Here is a 20,074-nt window from a genome sequence, read left to right as displayed (position 1 = left end):
ACGCATGCTCTCTTGAGGCGTTTTTTAAAAATGCCAGCATTTTGCCTCTTAGTGCGCATGCTTGAGCCCACTCACCCAGTTCCTGAGATCGTATCAGGAAGTTGCTGATCTTCAGTTTCAGGTTTTTTCCATCTACTGGGAGAGTGCTGTTCGCTGGTGCTGGCTGCAACCAATTATTCTTTTAGAGAGACAGCTTAATAATTGTCTGACCATCACCTGGTGGTCGCCTGGCATTCCTAGTGGGGGGCGGGGAGGAGGGCGGTCTTCTGCCCTGCTTATGTCAGCCTGACTACCTGCATAACATAATGAATACATCTAAGGCTATGCATCTTTCTCTTGATACAGGCTTACCTGCACACTGCTGGATGGCAAAACGAAAGCCTCCCCAAAAGTCTGACTCTGCTTGGAGGCCCTTTAAGCTCAGGTGGGGAAACAGTAGCATTAATAGTTGGAAGAAGGCCCACTACACTTTGGAAATAGCAGTCATTCTCTCCAACCTGGATTCTGCCTGTGCACAGTTTGGTAGCTCCGTGTTCAGTTTCTGGATTTAGACTGCCCAGACTGGTGTCTTGGCTTTGGCACCTACTAACAGAATAAACTACTGGAGGCACAGGGGTACTGGAAGCAGTTCTGGATAAACTACTGGAGGGACAGGGGTACTGTAAACAGTTGTCCCTCCCTCCTGCAAACTGGCAGGGCTGCCCCCTTACTCGGATGAAGCCATCACCTTTCAGGGCAGGGCATCCTGTGAGGTGGACTTCTCCCAGAGCCCCTGGCAGGAAGTGAGGCTTCCCTCTGTACTAACCCGCTCTAGGACTTTAGACCAGAGAGAGGAGGTCAGGATCTGCATGTTTCACTGCTTTCCTTTCTTTCCTTCACTTTCTTCTTCCTTCTATTCCAGAGACCAGTGTGCATTTTTTTTTTTTTTTTCATTTTACTGAGACTTGATTACATCAGGCCTTCTCCCTTCTCAAACCAAGCCTTTTGTATTGGCCAAGATATGAGGAATCAAAATGATTCACAGCTAGGAAAAACAAATCAGGAAATATTTAAAAACCACTGTACTCATGAACACAGAAACATAGAGTACCATTTCTCTGAAAAATACTTACCATTTTTTGAATTCAGAGATATCATCAATTGTGAAATGCATCACCAGCTTTATTTCAGCTTCTTAGGGAAAAAATTCTATTACATTAACTGAATAACTGATGAACTAATTAACAATGACATAATGTACAGTTATAAGCCGCTTTTGTTTCTCAATCAAGGTTTAAGTCTATGATTTTAAAATTTTCATTAATAGCCCAAAGTTTCTTTGGAAAAATTTTGGCCATAGCAATTAATTATGTAGTATACTATAAAGATAATGTGTTTTTTACAATCCAGGTTCTTGAACTCAAAAAATTTAGTACATTTAGGCTTACCAGTAAAATGTTAGTTGTATCAAATAATATTAGGGTTACTATCTGTATTTTTTCTTTGATTAAAAGGTTTCTTTTGCTTTCTTTGCTAAAGTGAAAGATCTCTAATGGTTAGTTTCTATTGAAAATCAAGCAGTAACTTTTGACAAATTGAAGTTCATTTCCTAAGTGATTCATCTCCATGCATGACTAGGTCACTCTAACACTTGGGGGCACTGAAATGTGTCTGCTAAATTTGGAAATAGCCAGCGATGACCAAAGTAAAGCTAAAAGCAGGAGCTGACCAGCTACTAGAAAGGCTGACGTGGGAGGATCGCATGAGCCTGGGGGGTTGAGGCTGCAGTGAGCTGAGATAGCACCTCTGCACTCCAGCCTGGACAACAGAGTGAGACCCTGTCTCAAAAAAAAAAAAGTCATAATTCCAAAAGGTAGTTTTTGAAAATTATTAATTTTAAATTTTTGGCAAGACTGATAAAGACAATAAAGAGAGAAGGCACAGTTTACTGACATTGGGAAGAAAAGAGGAACATTAACACAGGATCCACAGGGATCAAAAAGGTGATAAGAAAACAATGAAATCCCAGCACTTTGGAAGGCCGAGGTAGACGGATCACCTGAGGCCAGGAGTTCAAGACCAGCCTGGCCAACGTGGTGAAACCCCCTCTTTACTAAAAATACAAAAATTAGCTGGGTGTGATGGCACATGCCTGTAATCCCAGCTACTTGGGAGGCTGAGGCAGGAGAATCACTTGAACCTGGGAGGCGGAGGTTACAGTAAGCCAAAATCATGCCACTGCACTCCAGCTTGGGTGACAGAGTGAGACTCTGTCTCAAAAAAAAAAAAAAAAAGAAACGTAAGACAGGAAAATTACAGACTAGTAACTGTCATGAACATAGATGGAAAAATTCCTAGCAAAAATTTACAAAATCAAATGCAGAAGTACAGAAAAAGGATAGTTCATTACAACCAAGTGATTTTTATCCCAGGAATGTGAAGTTGTTTTGACATTTGAAAACCAATCAGTATAATTCATCATCTTAACAGAATAAAGGAGAAAAACCATATGACCATCTTGATACATACAGAAAAAGCATTAAACATCTATTTATGACAATACCTCTCAACTAATCAAACCTAGAAGGAAGCTTTTTCAATCCGATTATTGGAAACAAAAAACTGCAGCTAACATAATTAATGGTTCAAGATTGAATGTTTTTTCCCTAAAGTCAGAAACAAGGCAAAGTTATTCACTCTCACTACTTCTATTTAATATGGTACTGGAAGTCCTAGCTAGTATAGTAAGGCATACAAATAAAACAAAAGTCATACAGAAGAAAGAAATAGTTAAAATAGTTTTATTCTTCGACGACATGATTGTCTATGTTGGCAATTCTAAATCAACCTATATGAATTCTGGAAGCTCACAGGATAAAAAGTCAATCTGCAGAATTAATTTATTTCTGTTTACTAGCAACCAACAGTTGGAAAATCAAATGTAAAAACCAATACCATTTATAATATAGTAAACAATTTAATATACTTACAAATAACATGTAAAACCTCCACACCAAAAACAACAAAATATTGCAGAGAGAAACTAAAGACCTGACCCATGAATCTTTCTGTCCTTATGCCATAGCACAGTCTATTAATAATTTTATAATTTTACAATAAAATTTAAAATCAGATGGCTGGAGTCCTCTAACCTTCTTTTGCAAGATTGTTTTGGCTATTCCAGGTTTTTATATTTCCTTTAAATATTAAAATCAATTTGCTAATTTCTACCAAAATGCTGGAATTTTGAACAGGATAACATTGGTTCCATTAATCACTTTGGGAAGGATTCACATCTTAAAAATATTGAGTTTTTCAATATATTAACATTGTCTATTTTTGAAATAATTTGTCTTCTTTAATTTCTGTCTGCAACATTTTATTGCTTTCAGTGTAGAGGGTACATTTTTTTGTTCTTTTGTTCTATATTGTAATTCCTTCTCCAAAAAATCCTTCATATATTTACCCATTTGATCAATTCCTCTGAATATAACCAATCTCCCAGCACTGTTGCCATGCTTGCTCCCCCACACAGATAGCTTCATTATGCTACCTGGGCTCTGACAGGCATGCTAGGATTTTCCCGCAGATGGATATCCTCTTTTCCTTGCTTGGGCTTTGACTCTGCACTCCAAGCCTACCTTCTGCATAGATGCCTCTCACTCTGCTTTGGCCCTTACATTTCGTGCCTGGGTTTGCGAACATGTGAATGTCCACCTCCCTGTGTTGGGTTCTGACTCTTAACACTGGGTAGTCTTCAGTCAACACAGACACACACACACACACACACACACACACACACACACGGATGATAGATCCTCCCTGGACTCTGAGGATACTCCACTGAATGTGTTTAAGAGGGAATTGTTTTGGAAATGGAAAGGAAGGTAAGCGGAAGATGATGAAAAGGATGAGTAAGATGGACTTTTAATTTTTTTAGGGCTGGACATGGTGGCTCACACATGTAATCCCAGCGATTTAGGAGGCTGACACAAGCAGATCGCTTGAACTCAGGAGTTTGAGACTAGCCTGGGTGACATGACAAAACCCCATCTCTACCAAAAATACAAAAAACTGGCCAGGCATAGTGGCATGCACCTGTGTTCCCAGCTACTCGGGAGGCTGAGGTGGGAGGATCCCTGGAGCTGGGCAGGTGGAGGTTGCAGTGAGCCAAGACCGCACCACCGTACTCCAGTCTGGGCAAGAAAGTGAGACTCCCATCTCAAAAAAATATATTTTTTAGTATTACTGAAATTTTATTATTCTGTTATTTTTTCTTTTTAGCAAATACTTTATTTTTTAATCTTTGTGGGAGATGGACTTCTAAAAAAATGGTGTTAGGATAACTAAATAGCTATTTGGAAAGAGAAAAAAAATTGATCTCTCTGCCTACTGTGTACTAGCATTAAGTTCCAAATGTATTAGTAATTTAAATTGGAAAAATAAAGTTATATAAATAGTAGAAGAAAACGTAAATGAATTTCTCTATACACCAGGAACATGGAATAATTTCCTATTTATTACTCAAAATCCAAAAGGAACTTTTACATGGCAAGTAAACTAAAAAGACAGATGATCAATGGGAAAAAATACTGCCTGCCAGTTATATCACTTCATATATAAAGAGCTTCTAGAAATAGAAATAAAAAGTTTCAACAAACTTTTAGAAGAAAAAGGAAAAACAGTGCAAATAGCCTATAAGTGTGAGAAAAGATAATTAACTTCACTTAGAGTAAGAGACATATAATTTAAAATTTCACCAAGATATTATTTCTCACATATCAGATTGGCAAAAATGCAAAAGTTTGAAAACAATACTGTTGGCCAGGCTGAAAGTAACATTCTCATTTCCTATTGGTGGTAGCTAGCAAAATTACACATGCATTTACTTTTAACTCAGCTGTCCCACTTTTAGTATTTAAAAAAACTAGCAAAAATATGAAAATACATACGCCTTATTTATTGCAACACTGTTTGTAATAGCAAAAGATTAAACCAGCCAAATGTCTAATAGTAGAAGAATAAGCTGTAGAAGATCTGCACGATGGAGGACTATGCAGCATGAAGAAGATACCAAAGATCACTATAGGCACTAGAAAACGTGGCTAGGATAGTTTACTAGACGGAAAGGGCATACTGGAGAGAAGTGTGTAAACTATGCTGCCTTCTGAGACAGGGGAAGGTGCAAAATACATACATCTGCATTTGTTTATATTCAAAAACCAATGGAAAAGGCCAGGTGTGGTGGCTCACAGCTTTAATTCCAGCACTCTGGGAGGCTGCAGTGGGTGGATCACTTGAGCCCAGGAGTTAGAGACCAGCCTGGGCAACATGGAGAAACCCTGTCTCTACAAAAAACACAAAAATTAGCCAGGTATGGTGGCGAATGCCTGTATTCCCAGCTACCAGGGAGGCTGAGGTGGGAGGATCACCTGAGCCTGAGGGGTTAAGGCTGCAGTGAGCTGTGATAGCGCCACTGCACTCCAGTCTGGGTGACAGAGTGAGACCCTGTCTCAAAATAAGAAAACAACAATAGAATGATAAACGTAATATTAATGATTAGGGAGAAGGAGAACACAGAGTGGAAGTGATAAATGTGAAAGGTAGACTTCTTAACATGTATCTTATGTAGTAGATTTGACACTGGAAAAATGTACATTCTTTACATAATTATAAACAAAATTAAATGTAAATAATAAAAGTCAAAATGACATGAAAGAATTTATCTGTATTGAACTGGTTGTTTTACCAAAGAGAGCATAATTATTTCAAGTGATTTTAAAACACAATTATTTGATAGTATACTCCTTCTAGAATATATTCTAAGGACAAAAATAACAAAGTAATCTTAAACAGTTTTTAGTAATCATAGTGTTTATAATATTATTCAAATTGTTATTCTAAACCAACGTGGATAAGTAGGTGTGTGTATGCCTACACACACACGTCTTAGAACATAGAAAACCAGTAATGATGTTAATTATATTAATGCTGTTAGGGTTCAATATTTTCAGTGTAAGGGAAGAGATACAAATATAAAATCAAGACATTATATCAGAACCTGTTGTCTTAAATTTGAATGGTAGGTAGTGTAAATTTTATAAATATCAAATGCATTTTCTCTTTAAAAACTTAAATATTTTCGGCCGGGCGCAGTGGCTCACGCCTGTAATCCCAGCACTTTGGGAGGCCAAGGCAGGTGGATCAGCCGAGGTTGGGAGTTCAAGACCAGCCTGACCAACATGGAGAAACCCCATCTCTACTAAAAATACAAAATTAGCCAGGCGTGGTGGCCCATGCCTGTAATCCCAGCTACTTGGGAGACTGAGGCAGGAGAATCGCTTGAACCCGAGGGGAAAGGTTGCGGTGAGCCGAGATCATGCCGTTGCACTCCAGCCTGGGCAATAAGAGTGAAACTCTGTCTCACAAAACAAAAACCAAAACAAAACAAAAGCTTACATATTTTCTAAGTTTTTCCACCGAAAAGTTCTAGAAAAACTACTGACTCAGAACAGATGACCATCCCAAGTGTCTGGACTATAGTCTCTAAATCCCAACTTTAATGAAAGGAACCAGGGATCTTTGGAGAAATGGCTGATTCCAGGTCTGTGGCAGCAAATGTACAAAAGAAGCCTGAAACCTCAATGTTGGAAGTAAGGAAATCATTGAAAATCATTGAAGTCATATCAAAAGGACTCAAGAACCAACTTAAATTGGCTCCCATTTGTCTCAAAAAATGGAATAACTGAACCATCAATAACAACTATAATGAATTGAAACATATCAAACATATTTAAATCAGGTTGAGATAAAAAAGAGGGCAGAACAAAAAAAATCTCTAGGAAACCAGTATTTATACTGAGTGTTTGAATGAGTGAATGCCTGAATGCATGAATACTGTGCTAAGTGCTTTGTATGTGTATATATATTACACCTATATATACAGTATACATGCATATAGTACATATATATAACACAGACACAAGATTTAAAAAAAAAATCTTCCCAACAGTCCTGTGAGGTCATCATTATCATTGCTATTAATTTTTTAAATCATCGTCATATTGATCAAGAAAGGTAAGGAGTTCAGATTACCTAGTGAAGTTTGTGCTATTTTTACTAGAGCACATAGGAACAGGGATTATGTAACCGTCCTCAGCTGTTTTGTCCTCCTCATTCATATTGGCCATTACAGAGTTCAGTACAGGAGACTGGCCTTGCTTTGTCCCCTGTGACAGCCCATGTTACCCACTGTCATGGTAATAAGAATGAATCATGGTTCTCCTCTGCCAAGACCAGTCAGGGAGCAGGTCTTTGTGTTCTCACAGCATATATAGGTTCAGAAGGCAGCTGAATTTTCTCTAGATTCTGCTTTGCAAAGCACTTCTGTTTTCTCCTTGTGGTCTCACATGGATGTGTAGCACAAATTCTGCTTATGTAAGTCTTTTATCATGGATTTTTATTAGATTTCCACATCTTCGGAGAGTATTTGACTTTAGAAGCTGAAAAACAAGCTTATTTTTAAACTGAAGTTAAACAGCATATTATCTCCACCAAAGTGTCTTTTATGAAAACAACAACACACACACACACACACACACACACACACACACACCCCCAGAGAAAAAACAAACTGCCAACAGACCCATCATGGTCTTATGATATATTACAACAGAGGCACTGTTTCCACCAAGCAACGGCTTCCTGGTCTCCCTAAAGACCACCGGAGGAGAAAAGCCACGGTTAAGTCACAAAGGCTTGATGGGCAGTGGAATAACAAAGGCTATAGCTTCTTCAGGTAAGGAGCATTCCAGAGAAATGGCATGACTCAGACCCAGGAGCTATAATTTTGGCTTTACCCCTGACTGTCTACAGACCTTGCAGGCCACTGAATTATTTGTAATTCAATTGCCTCATCTAAAAGTTTTAAAACAGAAAAAGATATTTCTCGTTCTTCCTATGCATTGATTATTATAATTCTATGAGTAAACACATTATTTTTCAAATGATTGCATTTGGAAGATCAATAAAAGACCCCAAGGATTTGGTGGTCATAAAACTATTTAGTATTTGACCTTTCTAAATCTTACATATAAAATAATAACTAGCCCAAATGAGATCATGTATTTGAAACACATAACATGTAATCAAAGAGTAAACACATTGGCACTCAGTAAACATTTCCTTTATAACTGTTAATATTATAAGACAGAGCATGATGTAATAATTTTTTAACAACACATGATTTAGAGACAGACAAGCCTGGGTTGAAATGCTGCCCACATTTGACCTTGGAACAATAATAAACCTATTTAAACTATTTAAACATTTTAAAAATGAGGAAGATAGTTCTATTGTAATGAGTAGATTACGCATAGCACCAGATACAATGGCTGACACAGAGTAAGTACTCAAGAAATAGTGGCTTCTATCTACCTAAATAAATATCCATTCACCTATGCGTCCTGTGTTTATATCTTACATTGTAGCTTACATGTTTTGTAATACTTGCTGCTCTGGGACCAAATAACTGAAAATATTGACCCACTGAGTTCAGGGAGCTTCATCCAATGTTTCTTTTCCAAAGAAACTTTGCTATTAACTTTTTCCAAAGAAACTTTGGTAGAGTGTTTGCTATTAGTAATATTTGTGGGTAATTAACATTTTCATCTTTGCCTCTTTGCACTGCTATCTTAGCTCTTTGCTATATAACTGTATGTTTTATTTTTTACTTGTGGGAATAATTTGGCTTGGCATCTTTGGAGTTAATTGTGTTGTTATTACTATTACTGATACTACCATTGAGAAAAAACATTTTGGAGTTTTTGGTGTCCTAACTGTCTGAAATCAATTTATAAAGCTAGGACCAAGCCCTATCATAAGCACAAAGTAACTGTTACTGTTCTCTTTCCCCTCTAACTTAATTTGGTTGTTGTATGTAGTGTGATTTAAGCCTAAGGGTTATTATCAGAATATAGGAGGATTCTTACTCCAGTCAGTGTAACAACCTGTCACAGTTGCTTGGTTATATCTGAAGTCTACTTAAATGAATACATATTGCTATACTACATAATGTGCTTGATTTAAGAACATTTCCATAGAAGGCTTTCTGTATGGACCTACTCTTTTCTTTCCTTAACTTCATTAATCAACTCTTCCCCTGATTTTCCTTAGCTAGAATTTAACTTACTCTGTTATATTGTACTTTTGTAAGCTATATTAAATTCTAGTTGGAACGAAAAAGCTATCTTTCCCTAAAGATATCTGATTTTTGCGTCCTGAAATTCCCATAAACACTTTGCAGAGCTTATCATGTGAAAAAATTCTCACATCCTAATGCTGTGGCATAAATGATAAATATAATAATACATCAGTTTTGATATTAAGATGGAATTCAGCTTCTATTTAGCACAGCTGTGAATACAAAACAAAACAAAGCACTGCCCAGCAATAACAACACAATTAGTACGTGGGCTTTGACTCCAGTGAATATGAAACCCAGGGACAACCACAGTCAACTAAGTTTTTTAATAATTCATATCAACTGCATCTGAAAGTGTAGCATTTTTTTTTAAATAATGTTTTTGTTGTTGGCTCAACACAGCATTTTCCCTCTGGGCTCTCTAATTCTGAACACAGACACTAAATCAGATGTTAAAATGGTATTTGATAAAATGAGTTTCAAATTAGATAATCTCAGGAACAGAAATGAAGTTAATACATTGTGTAAAGAAATCAATAATTAAAAGGAAGGTAATAAATTTAAAAAGATGAATTTTGCTGATAGAACTAACGCTCACACCTGAAGTATAAGATGTGAGGCTAAAAGTCAAATATATCATTACTTATTTAAATGATTGGAGGAGCATCAGCAGATTTAATCCCTTTGATTTAGCATCCTGAGAAAGAACTCATATTTACAAGACAATGAAGACTTATACAATTTGTTTCTTTCTTGCTAACTATTGTAGACCCTGAAGATGCAAGGTAAAAAAATTGCTTAAAAATTTAGACCTCCATTTATTGAACCTTTTAAGTTAACAACATAATAGGCTTAAATATCTATTCTGAAATAAATGGCTTTCTAATTTTTTATTAAGAATCCTGAGTGCCTGTGCTGTTCTTCCCCGCTAAGTCCTGCCAAAAACTTTAATTTAGGGAAGGAGGTGTTAGTAGATAGAGCAAGACTTCCAGCTTTACAATAAAACAATTAAATGAGAATTTCTGGGAAGTTGCCAAGTGCAATCAAGAAAGATGTTGCCTTTTATGCAGAACACTCACTGAAGAATAATTTTGCATCTTCGTCAAGGCACAGATTCTCATTATTTATTTAGATTTATTTGGCAGTTATTCTCTGAAGAGCTCATTAGAGTAAATTATTCCAATACCATGTTAATTTCTGACTCATATTATTTATCCTCATGTTTCTTTTCACAGTTTTGCAGATTTCTCCCACCACCTATCTCTTGAATCTAGTCACATCTGTCCACCTCCACTGCAAGCCCAGTCCAGCCACTTAGCATCTTTTACTCACATGAGTGGGATTGCCTGGAAACTGGGCTCAGCACCTCCACTCTGGCTGCCTGCATCTGTTCTCTGCAACACAGTCCCCATAGTGCTTTTGGTTTTAACAGCTTTACTGAGATATAATTCATATACCATAAAATTCAGTAGTTTTTAGTATATTTACAGAGGAATGCAGCCATCACCACAAGCTAATTTTAAAACATTTTTATTATACCCCAAAATAAATTTTTGATGAACTCAAATGTATCTATTTTCTTTGTCTCTTGTGCCTTTGACGTTATATCTGAAAAGGCTTTCCATAACCCAAGCTTCTGAAGAATTAAAAAAAAAATTTTTCACATAATGTGATATTCATGATTTTAGATTTTTACAAGTAGATTTTAGCATATTCACAATATTGTGCAGCTATTATCCTTATCTAATTCCAGAATATTTCCATCACTCCAAAAAGAAGCCCCATATCGATTCACGGTCAGTCCTAATTACCCCTCCTTTCAACCACCAGCAATCATTAATCCACCAGGGTTTTGCTTATACTGGACATTTCATATAAATTGAATCATATAATATATGTGACCTTTTGTGTCTAGTTCTTTTCATTTACCATAATGTTTAGAAGTCTCATCCATGTTGTAGAGTGTATCAGTACTTCACTCTTTTTTATGGCTATTGTGTGGATAGATTACATTTTGTTTAATCCATTTATCAGTTGATGGATATGTGGGTTATTTCCAGTTTTTTGATATTATGAATAATGCTGCTATATACATTCATGTACACATATTTGTGTGAAAATATGGTTTTTAGTTCTCTTGGATATATACCTAGGAGAGGCATTTCTGGATTGTATGGACACTTGATGTTTAAATTTTGAGGAGCTGCTAAAATAAAGAGTTTTCCATAGCAGCTGCAACATTTTACATTCTCATCAGCAATGTATGAAGGTTCCAGTTTCTCCACATCCTCGCTAGTACTTATTTCCTTCCTTCTTTTTATCTTCTTTCATTTTTTGATTATGGCCAATCTAGTGGGTATGAGATATCTTATTGTGGTTTTGATGTGTATTTCTTTAATTAATGATATTGAATATCTTTTCAAGTGTTATTGGCCATTTTCTTTGGAGAAATTATATTCAAACTCTTTGCCTATTGTTAATTGGGTTGTCTATTTACTATTGAGTCATAATAGCTCTTTATATATTTTGGATAGCAAGCCCTTATCAGACCCAATTCTGTGGGCTGTCTTTTCACTTTCTTGATAGTGTCTTTTGACACACACAGGTTTTTGACTTTGATAAAGTCCAGTTTATGTCTTTTTTTGTGTGTGTTTTGGTGTTATATTTAAGAAACCATTGCCTAATCTAAGGGCACAAAGATGTGTACTTATGCTTCCTTCTACAAGTTTAATAGTTTTAGCTCCTACATTTTGGTCTTTGTTTCATTCTGAGTTGATTTTTTTTGCATATGGTATGAGTAGGGGTTCAAATTCCTTCTGTTGCTTGTGTATATCTAATTGTCTCGATAATGTATTTTGCAAAGACTGTTCTATTCCCACTGAATGGTCTTCACACACTTTCAAAAATCAATTGACAATAAGTGTAACAGTTTAATTCTGGATTCTTAATTCTGAATTCATTGGTCTATATAGCTATCCTTATGCCAGTACCATATTGTCTAACTTTATAGTGAGTTTTGAAATTAGAAGAATTGAGTCCTACAACTTTTTCCTTTTCAAGGTAGTTTTGACTATTCTAGGTCACTTGCATTTCCACATAAATTTTAGAATGAGCTTTTCAGTTTCCATAATAAAGCCAGTTGGAATTTTGATAAAGGTTTTATTGAATTGGTGGGTCAGTTTGGGAGTATTGGCATCTTAAAAATATTAAGTTTCTGATCCACAAGCATTAAATGTTTTTTCCATTTATTTATGTTTTTCTACTTTATTTCAATGATGTTTTACAGTTTTCTAATTTTGTAATTTGTGATGTTTTATAGTGCAAAAACTTGCAGTACAACGTTTGCATTTCTTTTGTTGAAGTTATTGTTAAGTATTCTTTTTAATGCTATTATAAATGGAATTTTTGTCTTTTTTTCATATTTTTAATTACCATTATTGCACCAATACAGCATATGCTTTATATAGATATATCTTAAACATTTCCCATTTTTCAGGAATTCAAATACATAATTATTATCATCTTAAGAATACAAGGAACTCAACATGGAGGAAGATTGAGAAAATAGGTTGCCAGTATTTAGTCACTAATGCTTCTACAGACTTTCCTTTTAGTGTTTTCTATTGGAATTTTAATATGTCTTGTCATGACTCTTCAAGAATAGAGCTTCCTGGAAAATGAGGCAATGAAAAGAAAATAGACCCAAAGTCAGAAAAAGTTAAGAAGGAAATCCAGGAAAGTAATATATTTTGAAACTAAACATAAGGACTCCCTTCTGCCAGAGTGTACATTCCAAATAGGTACAAAAGGGAAGCAAGTATATCTTCCCATTTTATCCTCAAAATTGCTCATTTAGAAACAAAATAGAAAGTACCCATTCATCTAAGAAGCAGAACTTTTTTCACAGCATTGTAAAAGGAATGGCAGGGCAGAGGGGAAAGAAAGTGATGGGAGAACAACTTGCTTTTAACCCTGGGTGACAGTTATCAAAGCCTTGGGGAAAACCTATCACGGTAAAGCTGTGACTCTCCAACTTCCTTCACAAATGACAATACAAATAATAGCAGCTTTCTATTAAAGAACTACATGAACTGAAAAGAAATGTTTACGGAAAGGGGCCAGATACCCAGACAGCAAGGCAATGTGGGTACTAAACAAGAGTTAAGTGCTTTCAGCCACTCTGCTCTACAGATCAGGTTAAAAACTCTATACTCTTCAACTTCAGGTCAAATAACATGGCAAATACAAATTAATGCCATGCTTCAAATGCAGCAACTAGATGGAACTGCAAGAAATTAAACACTCCTATAGAATATCACTTGGAAAGCACAGCCTCTTGAACCTCCTTCATCACAGAGACACCCATTGGCCAAAGATGTTTTACAATTCAAATTCAACAAACAGAAAAGAATAGTGGAGGTGCCACCAGCACAACCCTCTTGTCATAGAAAGAGACATGTAAACACACAAGAGGGTGATGGAGCTGCACCCATCACTGGATGTTCACTGAGTACGATAAGCCTGAAGAAAGCTATACAGCAGAGACCCAGGAAATAGGTCTTTCTCCATTATTGTGAGATCTGGCCAGCAGCTCGCAATGCAATGGGGCTCTTTCTTTCTTCCCAGACAGATCAGCAGGTCAAGAAATAATAGACACACACAAGATAATGAAAGCTGGGTCCAGAGGTTCATCACCTTCTGGTCCTGCGATGCCGCCAATGCACTGGATATACCAGCATTTATTATTAAGTTTAGTGAGGGCAGGGGTAGGTTAGTGAGGGATTTAGGGTCATTTGATTATGAGGTGAGATGGTCACATGGGGATGAAGTAATTCTTTAACATAACACCTGTACGCAGAAGTACAGTATACAGAGATAAGAATTTACAATATAGTGTGTGTATCAGTAATTTCTAACAGAGGCTTAAAACAGAAACACCGTCTTTCCATAACCTATAATTAGGAAGATATTAATCAGCAGTAACAGTTGCAGCAAAAGCTGGTTACAAACAATCCATAGAAACAGGACGTGAAGCTAGACAACCGGTTAGACCAGAAATTCTCAGAAGGGAGTATGCCTTAACCCTAAAGAGGCCTAGAAGAGCCGTGGCAAGATGAGGGCCTTTATAGCCCTATCTTATCCATATGGACACGTGCCCCTCATGCGTCCATTTATAGGCTATCATATATATGGATATATAGGATGCAAGGGTTGCATTCCATTCCCAGAGCTATGAACTCTGCTTTTCTGGAATAGGAATCTTGGTGATGTGAAACCTCCCTGACTGCACGTCCATTCATAGGCTGTCTGCAGGGGGAAGCACATCACGTGCTGTTGGCTCATTCTGGCAGTCCATCCTGCATTGTCTTTACACAATCCTGCATGCAACTTTGTATTTACAATGATTAGGAGCATTTTGTCTTTTATTCCGTAGCAATAGTTTCAGGGGGTCTCCCTACACTCCATATCTACCCCATCAAAATTCTGAATTTGTAAACACTGAGGTCAGCCTGTCCATTTTTAGTCCTGGGTTAGTGGAGAAGGAAGTTGCAAGGTTTTTGACTTCCCTGGAATTGCTAAATAGGGCTTCACAAAGAGGCACACGAGGGTCATGAGATGATTTTGAAATAAGTTGAAGAATTTAAAAGATAAGACAAATTTTACAGATGTTAGATCTTTCCTCCTTGAAGAGACACTGGCCTTTTGAGCCCTGCATAGTCAGCCAAAATTATGATAAGATCCACTAGTCCTCTACCTTGGTACTAAGCAGGGGATAATAGACACTCTCTTGGCTGTACAAGTAACAACACAGGGGAGTGACATAAACCAGCTTGAATGTAATGGAGAAGCTATGAAAAAGATTGTCCAGTCATTTTGCTTCTGGAGAGGAAATGGGTTTCTGACTTCCCGCACAGACTGGTGCCCTCAAGGTCATTTTTATTCCTCAAGTCTGTCCTTAATGTCCTTCCAATGCCATTCAGAACTGGACCCAGTTGGATGGCTGTGGTGCCTGGTTTGGAACAGAGCTGGATGCAGTGCTGAAGTCTCCCCACAAGTCATTGCTTGCAGAAACTGGAGTTGGTGTTGGTGTTGTGATAGGAGCAGGAGAATCCAAATCTAAAAGGATATCTGCATCACTGCCTCCATGGTTAGATTTTGGAATGGGCGGTGGGGTGACATGATTGCTGATGCAACTGAGGAGGACAGTGGGGGAATAGTGACTTTGCCTCATGGCGGGGATGGGAGTAAGCTCAGGCCCCCACCCATTGCAGTCCTGGGCTTAGAAGCACCTCATTTCTGGTTGTAATGTTCCCCGTACTCAACTTGATGATTTGTCCTTCTTTGAAGCCCAGATCCAAGTTAGGACAAGCATCCATTTCTTGACATTCCTTGGAAATCTCAGATTCCTGCTTTACCCATTTGCAGTGATCCTGCAAGGAGACATTAAAGTCAAAGGCATCTCCCCGATCTGTGAAGCCAGCAGTGTCAATGACAGCACTGTGCCCAGCACCATCTTGAATCCAGATTAAAAAGTAGCAGCTGGAATCTGTCACTGTCTCCACAGCAATACCAGGATATTGTTCTACTGGTGTCTGAGTGAAGAGCTCCCCTGAAACTTTATCCTCGAGTTTGATATAGGCAGTCTTCCCTTTTGAAATGATTCGGAGGCGACCAGACCAATCAGGCTGGTCTAATTTCCAGTCAGATGCTCTGTAACCACAGTTGGAGACCCAGGGAGGAATCCAGTAGACGCTGATGTCTGGCTTCACACACAGCACAGACTCATACTCCAACTAGGCCACCATCTTGGCTTCCATTTTCTTAATTTTATTTTCAGATTGCTCATACTGCTGTGTAGAATACAGTAGGTTTTTGTAGGTTAGTCTTGTATCTTGCAACAATAACTCATTTATGAGTGGATTCCTCAGGGTGGCTATATAAAGGATCATGGCATTTGAAACTAAAGATACCTTTACTTCTTTCTTTATAACCTGGATATCTTTTATTTCTTTTTCTTTTTTTTTTTTTTTCTGAGACGGAGTCTCGCTCTGTGCCCAGGCTGGAGTGCAGTGGCGAAATCTCGGCTCACTGCAAGCTCTGCCTCCCGGGTTCACACCATTCTCCTGCCTCAGCCTCCCGAGTAGCTGGGACTACAGGCGCCCGCCAGCACGCCCGGCTAATTTTTTGTATTTTTAGTAGAGACGGGGTTTCAGCGTGGTCTCGATCTCCTGACCTCGTGATCTGCCCTCCTCGGCCTACCAAAGTGCTGGGATTACAAGCGTGAGCCACCGCGCCCGGCCTATTTTTCTTATCGAATTACGTGGCTAGAACCTGCGCTACAATGTTGAATGGAAGTGGTGAGATTGGTCTTGTTCCTGACTTTTGCTGTCTTGTTCCTGACTTTAGGGGGAAAGCTTCCAGCTTTTCATCATTAAGTATATTAGCTGTGGGATTTTTGTAGATACCTTTTATCAGATAGAGGAAATTCTCTCCTATTTCTAGCTTGTCGAGTATTTATTTCTCATAAAAGTGTATTGAATTTTGTGAAACATATTTTAACCGTGTGTATGGAGATGATCATGTTGTTTTTGTTTTTATTTTCTTCTCCATTCTTCAGATTACAACACTTCTATTGATTTATCTTCATGTTTGTCGTTTCTTCCTTTCTTTTCTTTTTTTGTTTTCTCATTTCTTTTTTTTTTTTTTTTTTTTTTTTTGAGACAGGGTCTTGCTTTGTCACCTGGGCTGAAGTGCAGTGGCATGATCATAGCTCACTGAAGCCTCAACCTCCTAGGCTCAAGTGATTCTCTCACCTCCTCCTCTTGAGTAGATGGGACTTACAGGCACATGCCACCACACCCAGTGATTTTTGTATTTTTTGTAGAAACAGGGTTTTGCCATGTTACCCGAACTGGTCCCAAGCTCCTGGGCTCAAGAGATCTGCCTGCCCCAACCTCCCAAAGTGCTGGGAATTACAGGCATTGAGCCACCACACCCAGACTGATTGTTTCTTCTCATAGCTCAACTCTACCGTTGATCCTCTTTAGTGAATTTTAGTTTCAGTCATTCTACTTTTCAACTCCAAAATTTTGATTTGGTTCTTTTAAATAAATTTTATTTATTGATATTCTCTATTTGGTGAGATGTTATTGTATATTCCTTTATTTCTTTTGGCATGCTTTCTTTTAGCTCTTTGATATTTATAACAGCTGCTTTGAAGTCTTTTTCTGTTAAGTCCAACATCTGGGTCCCTCAAAGGCAATTTTTATTGTCTGCTCTTTTTTTTCCCCCTATTTATGGGTAATACTTCCCAGTTTCTTTTCTTTTCTTTTTTTTTTTTTTTTTGAGACAGAGTCTCGCTCTGTCGCCCAGGCTGGAGTGCAGTGGCGCAATCTCGGCTCACTGCAAGCTCCGCCTCCTGGGTTCACGCCATTCTCCTGCCTCAGCCTCTCCGAGTAGCTGGGACTACAGGCGCCCGCCACCACGCCCGGCTAATTTTTTTTTTGTATTTTTAGTAGAGACGGGGTTTCACCGTGGTCTTGATCTCCTGACCTCGTGATCCGCCTGCCTCGGCCTCCCAAAGTGCTGGGATTACAAGCGTGAGCCACCGTGCCCGGCCCCAGTTTATTTTCATGTCTCATCATGTTTCGTTAAAAACTGGACATTTTCAATAATATAGTATAGCAACTATAAATATTGATCTTCCTAACCTTCCAACCCTTTGAAGATTCTTGTTGTTTGCTTTCTTGTTTATTTATTTAGTGACATGGTTTGACTACTTCAGTGCATGCTCTGATGTCACTCCTCAGAGGGCACAGCCTTAGGCATGTACACAGTTTCTCTGACCTCCCTTCCCAGAAATGACTATACATGGTCCAGTTCTCTTGGACTATCTCTTTCCCTGAATACCCAGTTAAGCTTCAGGCTGATATCACATCTAACTGGTAGCCTCCTCTAATTGCTAGCTGATTACTGTATTGTTTTTGACAACACTTTGGGCCATACATTGCTCCAGTCTGATCCAATTAAAGTTGGGTTCCTTTGCAAGAGTAGTCTTTACATCTGGCTTTACCCAGGGAGAACTCTTCTTGGCTATCTTGTTCCCTGGTTCTCTCTATTTTTGTCAGGTTTGTCAAAGATCAGGTAGTTTTAGGTGTGCGATTTTATTTCTAGGTACTCTTTTCTGGCAAGCTAAGAGGCAAATCATGAATGAACTCCCATTCACAATTGCCATAAAAGGAATAAAATGCCTGGGAATATAGCTAACAAGGGAAGTAAAGGACCTCTTCAAGGAGAACTACAAACCACTGCTCAAAGAAGTCAGAGATGACGTAACCAAATGGAAAAACATTCCTTACTAACAGATAGGAAGAATCAATATCGTGAAAACGGCCATACTGTCCAAAGCAAATTATAGATTCAGTGCTACTCCCATTAAACTATCATTGAAGTTCTTCACAGAATTTTAAAAAAACCTATTTAAAATTCATATGGAACCAAAATAGAGCCCAAATAGCCAAGACAATCCTAAACAAAAAGAACAAACCTGGAGGCATCACACTACTTAACTTCAAACTAACTACAAGGCTGCAGTAACTTAAACAGCATGGTACTGGCACAGTACCATGGACATATAGACCAATATGTGAACAGACATATAGACCAATGGAACAGAACAGAGAACCCAGAAATAAGACCACACACCCACAACCATCTGATCTTCAACAAACCTGACATCAACAAGCAATGGGGAAAGGATTCCCTATTTAATAAGTGGTGCTGGGAGAATTAGCTAGCCATATGCAGCAAGTTGAAACTAGACCCCTTCCTTACACCTTATACAAAAATCAACTCAAGAGGGTTTAAAGATTTAAATGTAAATCCCAAAACTATAAAAACCCTAGAAGAAAATCTAGATGGTATCATTTAGGACATAGACATAGGCAAAGATTTCATGGCAAAAAAAGCCAAAAGCAATAGCAACAAAAGCAAAAATGGGTTGAATTGTGGCCACCAAAAGATATGCTCACCCAGAACCTCAGAATGTGATCTTGTTTGAAATGAGTCTTTTGCAGATGTAATTAAGGTAAAGATCTTGAGATGAGATCATCCTAGTTTGGGTTGGCTCTTCAATTCAGTGATGGTGTCCTTGTAAGAGACAGAAGGAGAAGATACATGGAGAAGGTCATTAAAAAAATGAAGATTAGAATTATGGATTATTCTGTTATTATGAGGATTAGGATTAGATTATGCTGCCACAAACCAAGGAATGCCTGGAGCAACCAAAAGCCAGAAGAGTCAAGGAAGGGTTCTCCCTTAGAGGCTACAGAAGTCCTCTTGGCACCTTGATTTCAGACTAGGGGCCTCCAGAAATGTAAAAGCATCAATTTCTGCTCTTTTGAGCCATCTACTTCATGGTAATTTACTATGGCAGCCCCAGGAAATGAATACAATCAGCACAGGTACCCTTGGAGACTATGGCAGCATCACGCAAGATTACAGAAAAAAAAAAGTGCTTGGTTCATGGACATCTGTGGGGCCAGTGTTACCTGTAATTAGTCCCAAGCATTTTGAAAAAGAACCATGACTTTTTCTTATGATGGCCCAGTTTCCCTTAGCCTGCGAAATACATTTTGAACCATGTTAAAGAGGCTGAGATTCAGAGATGTCATACTTAGTGGGATTTTTTTTTTAATTTTATTGTTGTCATGGGCTCTGTTGCTCTGAACATTCACAATTACATTGCACACACTCACACAGAAGGCTCCATCCTTCCCATCTTAGAGGGCTTGTTCAGTTTTTCGAAAAGGGGTGTTGTCACATACTACTGAAATCTCAGCAGTAAGAAAGTGTCTTAAAGCCATCAAACTGTGTTTGTTGTAGACAGCTCGC

At 38.0% G+C, this 20,074-nt stretch overlaps 1 pseudogene; it reads right to left on the bottom strand.

Moving 5' to 3' along the window:
• Positions 1-15,089: 15,089 nt before the first annotated feature.
• On the bottom strand, positions 15,090-15,987 carry LOC116809582 (adaptin ear-binding coat-associated protein 1-like; annotated as a pseudogene).
• Positions 15,988-20,074: the final 4,087 nt, after the last annotated feature.

The sequence above is a fragment of the Hylobates moloch genome, unplaced genomic scaffold (genome assembly GCF_009828535.3).
Source record: "Hylobates moloch isolate HMO894 unplaced genomic scaffold, HMol_V3 SCAFFOLD_1, whole genome shotgun sequence".
Taxonomy (NCBI): domain Eukaryota; kingdom Metazoa; phylum Chordata; class Mammalia; order Primates; family Hylobatidae; genus Hylobates; species Hylobates moloch.
Note: the sequence above shows the minus strand (reverse complement) of the source record. Positions and strands in the feature narration are given on the sequence as shown.